This window comes from Neofelis nebulosa, chromosome X, assembly GCF_028018385.1.
Source record: "Neofelis nebulosa isolate mNeoNeb1 chromosome X, mNeoNeb1.pri, whole genome shotgun sequence".
Lineage (NCBI taxonomy): Eukaryota > Metazoa > Chordata > Mammalia > Carnivora > Felidae > Neofelis > Neofelis nebulosa.
In genome coordinates, this window is record NC_080800.1 from 46,523,581 (window position 1) to 46,529,580 (window position 6,000).

The window sequence follows — 6,000 nt, forward strand, 5'->3', positions numbered from 1 at the left end:
AATCTATAGAAATGCAACAAGCCAAAATAATAGCTGGGGAGTTAACTATGTGGTCCTGTTTGCCTCTGCATTGTAACTTGAAGACTGCCTGACCATTTGACAGACTCTGGTGTTGAGTTGTGCGGGCTGCATGAGGAGAATTTTTACTTTTTTGGCATCACACACAGCAAGGGATACAGTTTTAAGCCTATACCACGACTTAGAGCAACGCTGTCAGTCCTCAGTTATTTACAAACTTACTTCTAGTTAAGTTTCTAAACTCAAACCATTTAAAAAGTTAGTCTCACATCCCTACTTGAAATTCAGAATCAACATCACTTGCTAGAGATGTAAATGTAATGGTAAATGAAATAAAAACTATTTAAATGTAAATGAAAAAAAGAATATAATGGGCCATACCCATTTGCAATGTAATGCCCACTTCATATACATCAACTCCTTGAATCGTCATAACAATCATCTAGTGTAAATATTATAATTTCTATTTTAGAACTGAGGAAACAGTCCCAAAGGATGCAAATATCTTTTGTATCATCACACACTCAGTGTGTGTCAGAGGCAGGATTAAAACCCATGGCTACTTCATGCCACATCCTATAAGGGGACAGAGTAGGTAGGACCCAAATCAACAAGTCTATTTGCCTCAGTCAGTTCCCCTGGTTTCTTTTGGTGTTTTTTTTTTTTTTTTTTTTTTTTTTTTTTTTATCAAGGCCCTCATTTATCCAGTTCCAGAACTTATGCACTTCTCACATATTTTGTGGCAAATCGGGACACCTACCTTTAGTCTCATGTTCAATTTGAACCCTAGATTTTCAGACCTTTTTGACCAGGAAATATTTTAACCTTCTGTAAGAGGGGGAAAAACTGTTGCTTGTACTCCCCTGCCATTCTCTAGGCAGGGTGAATTCTGATTAGGACTCTTAGTTGCCCAGAAGTCCTCAGAAGTATTTCTGGGGGTGTGAGAATGCACATGGGGGCTCAGAGATGTAATTCTTGTATTATGTAAAGTGATAAGGGTATAAAGCTAGAGCCAGGCCTCTGGAGGTGCTTTTGAGATGTGGTGATTGTTAGGCTGATGGAGGGAAAAGGAGATTTGTGCTTTTCCCTCCCTGCCTTTAAATAACTTTTAATGAAATTTCAAAAGTTTTGCAAGAGACGTTGTGACATTTTCCATGAGGATTGTGATATCAGTTATTCTTTCTTTCTCCTTACAAACTGTTGTAAATGACTTTAATATCCCAGTTATATTAAAAAAAAATTTTTAACGTTTGTTTTTGACAGAGAGAGAGAGAGAGAGAGAGAGCATGAGCGGGAGAGGGGCAGAGAGAGAGGGAGACCCAGAATCCAAAGCAGGCTCCAGGCTCTGCACTGTCAGCACAGAGCCCAATGCGGGGCTCGAACCCATGAACTGTGAGATCATGACCCGAGCCGAAGTCAGACGCTCAACTGACTGAGCCGCCCAGGCGCCCTTCCAGTTATATTTTTTATATCACAATGAAATAAGTATATTATTATTAAAATTTTTCAAATGTTTGTTTTTGTATAAATGATTTCATCTGGGCACCATGTGATGTCTGTGTGCCACATTTTGGGAAACCTTCCCTTTAAGAGAAGAACAAAGTCTTTTATGTCAAACAATGAAAAAAATATATTACTATAAATTTTTATGAAAACATGAGAGTACCATGGTAGTCATCATGTGCATCATCAGTTTTCCTGGCCAACGTTTTCAGAAGTATTTACTTTGAGAAAGAGCAAGGGCTTCTAACTTAGAACTTGAATCCCCATCTGCTACTTACTGGAGTCAGATATGTTTTGGGTATACTCTGAGCCACCTTTTTTGGGGAGGATTAAATAAGGTTATAAATGTATAGAACCTAGGAGAAACAAGTGGCTAATAGTACACACCATATAAATAGGAGTTTTTGTGATAACTTCTGCTATTATTTCAATTTTTAATGTTTATTTATTTTTGAAAGAGAGAGAGAGAGAGAGAGAGAGAGAGAGAGAGAGAGAGACAGGAGTGTGAGTTGGGGAAGGGGCAGAGAGAGAGAGAGAGAGAGGGAGACACAGAATCTGAAGCACGCTCCAGAGTCTAAGCTGTCAGCACAGAGCCTAACATGGGGCTTGAACTCACGAACCATGAGATCATGACCTGAGCCAAAGTCGGATGCTTAACCTACTGAGCCACCCAGGTGCCCCAATAACTTCTGTTATTATTGAAGAAGTCAATAAATGGAGCTATTGTCATAATGCTACACAGCTCTGGGTTGGTCGGCCATTCACTATCATTAAGCACAGTTGGAAATTATCTAGGCAAGTTAATAAACCATGACTTTTAACTTTTTGTGTATAGATTAATCACAGCATAGAAACTGGAGTGGATGGCTTTCAGAGTGACAATATCATTAGAGGTATTTTGCGGGGATGATGGTTGTCTCACAAAGTTAGAAGGGATAAGAACCTGGAGCTGTCCCTTTGGTCACTGCCCTTCAGGTAGGGTCTAGAGATAGACAAGAGATACAATCCAGAAACAGCTGAATGTGGGAAAGTCTAGCCCTGCATTACTTACAGCCAAGGTATGTTGGCTTGGCACTCTGCACGTACTGTAAAAAGTTGAGTTCACTACTGATGCAATGGCTGAGAAGGCCACACAACAGTGTTTTAAGAAGAACAAATTAAAATAGTGAAACAATGTACATTTTTGTAGTTAAAAGTAAACATTTTCCTCTGATTTAGTAAGGACAGCATTTTTCAAGAGCACCAATTAAATCCTAAAGTGCATTACTGCATGAAGCTGCACACTGTAATCTCTTCACATTTTCAGGCAATTTTCAGAAAGCTGTGAGATTCTTTTCTAATGTTTTCTTTCCTCCTGCGTATGTCATAATGCATAATGCACACATACGGCTCCTGCTTTCTTCTTCCCTTTCCCTTCACCTCGAACCACACATGCTTCTTTAACTTCTTTCTCTTGATCAGGTATAATATACTGATTCTCAGTTCATGGCTCCTCTTATTTGAGGTCGCTCATCAATAGTCTGCTGGGCCTAGGGGTGTGTGTGTGTGTGTGTGTGTGTGCGTGTGTAGATAAAAAGTTTTGTTGTTACTACATGCTGACAATAGAAATACACATTCTACATTTAAACTTTTAAATGTTTATTTATTTGAGAGAGAGAGACAGAGACAGAGAGAGAGAGAGAGAGAGAGAGCAGGGTGCAGAGCAGAGAGAGAGGGAGACACAGAATACAAAGCAGGCTCCAGGCTCCGAGCTGTCAGCACAGAGCCTGACACGGGGTTTGAACCCACAAACTGTGAAATCATGACCTGAGCCAAAGTTGGATGCTTAACCGACTGAGCCACTCAGGTGCCTCTACATTCTACATTTATATATGAAATTATAAATAAGCTAAAGCCATTTATCAAACACGATACTATATACTGTTTTTTAAAGGAAGTTACTCTTCCCACAGAGTGGCTACTCCAAGAGGATGTACTCATAAGGACTTTGGTTATTTGAAACTATGCTGAGATGGATGTGTGTATTCTGTTGTTGATAAGCATGAAAAAAAGCCATAGGGTGTATTTCCACAGGCGAAGCCAGAATGGAATTTTTCTTAATCAGTGTTGCCTTCCCTTCATCAGTATGGGGAAATTTATCACTGTATCCATAGTAATTCAACAAAATTTTCAGAGAAATAAATTTCTGGCAATGGAAAACACCAAATATTAAAGTACTCATAACCAGTTTCAATAGGCTGGAAAGACTCTTGATTATCTCCTATTTGTTTAGATTTGGACCCTGATCTTACACACCCACTCATATTTCACACTGAAAGAACAATATTGATGGTGCACCTGGGTGGCTCAGTTGGTTAAGCATCTGACTCTTGATTTCAGCTCAGGTCATGATCTCACCATTAATGAGATCAAGCCCTGCACTGTGCTGACAGTGTGGATGGAGACTGCTTGGAATTTTCTCTCTCCCTCTTTCTTGGCCCCTCCCCCCCCATCAAAATAAATAAATGAAATTTAAAAATGAAAGTAGAATATTGGTATTTGGAAACTGTATTTAAGAGGATAGCTATACCAGTACCATGGCTAAATGTTTTATTTATTTATTTAGCAAATACTTCCAAAATCATCCCAGGGTAAGAATATGTGTATATGGCTTGTAGTAACACCAAACATAGGGATTTGAAAGACCATTTACATTAGCCAAGCTGACAGTAAGATAGCCTTAAGCATAGGTACAAGGTGAGGATTGGTTTCACATTTGGATTCCTCATGATGAAGACATTTGGGAAAATACCGCTGAAAGTTCAAACTTGAGTCACTATTACTTTTGTCACACTCACATTTACTAGGCCCATTTTTCTTTCTTTTTTTAAATTAAATTTTATTTTTTTTAATTTACATCCAAATTAGTTAGCATATAGTGCAAACATGATTTCAGGATTTCTTAATGCCCCTTACCCATTTAGCCCATCCACCCTCCCACAACCCCTCCAGCAACCCTCTGTTCTCCATATTTAAGAGTCTCTTATGTTTTTGTCCCCCTCCCTGTTTTATATTATTTTTGTTTGCCTTCCCTTATGTTCATCTGTTTTGTTTCTTAAAGTCCTCATATGAATGAAGTCATATGATATTTGTCTTTCTCTGACTAATTTCGCTTAGCATAATACCCTCTAGTTCCATCCACGTAGTTGCGAATGGCAATATTTCATTCTTTTTGATTGTACTAGGCCCATTTTTCTTCCTTAAATGTTTTGTTGGAACATAGAAAGCACAATCTTTTGTGTATTGCCTATGGCCGTCTTCGCACTACAAGGGCTCAGGTGTCTAGTTGCGATACTGACTAGTGAGCCCGCTCTTCCCTTGACACCTTGCACAGTGAACTACAAACCTTGATGACACAGTTATAACCCCACAGCGTTCCCCATTTCCAGACCTTTTCTATACCGCCTGGCCCGCTTCCCACCCAGGGTCCCACTGAGGACTCTGGCCTCTGCGCTTTCTCTGCTGACAGTTCCAGGTGTTTCCAGGACTCAGATACCTCAAATAACATCAAAACTCGCTATGTATTCATCTGACCCCTTCTCTGCAGCCCACCATCCTCCCCTGTCCCTGCCCCACCACAACGGTAAGGGCCTTGGTGGCTGTGATGCTTGTGAGGAGAAGGACAAAGATCTTGAGGATCCTCTTCCTTGGAGGAAGAGCACAGACCATGCTACTCTGACCAGCCTGAGGCCTGCAGGCTCCCTCCTCGTACTCACTCACACTTAATCTCCTGGAAGTACTGAACTGTGGACCTACCAGTTGAATCTTTGGTTAGAATCAAGATGGAAGGAACACGATCGCCTCTGCCTCAGCTCTGCTCGGTAAACTAGAGCAGCAAGGTGCATATACTGCAAAGGGACATGCACAGCAATGGGTATCAGCAGCAGTGGCCATGGCTCCAATAGGCATGCACAATGACTTAGGCATGTGCAATGTGTTTGAGGTTTTTCCTCTGGTACTGTCTAGACCAGGAAACACACGGTCTCCTGAGGGTGAGAAAGGGGGCTTAAAGAGTGCTTTTTCCTCCCGGCCAATATTTCTTATGCATCCAGAAACTTTGGGGACAGACAGCCCCATGTTATGCTTAGGGGAGAATGTGTCTCAGAAAGATGGCTCTGACAGGGGTGCTTGGGTGGCTCAGCTGATTGAGTGTGGGACTTTGGCTCAGGTCATGATCTCACGGTTCCTGAGTTTAAGCCCCACATGGGGCTCGCTGCTGTCAGTGCTCTGGATCCTCTGTCCCCATCTCTCTGCCCCTCCCCTGCTCATGCTCTAGCTCTCAAAAATAAAAATTAAAAGAAATATCATTAATTTCCTTAAAAAAAAAAAGAAAGATGGCTGTGACAGAAATAGACATTAAGGAACTTAATACCTATTTCATACATGCTTTGATTAATCATTTTCTTCTCTGCTTCTGGGTTTTCTGTTATGCTTGCAATG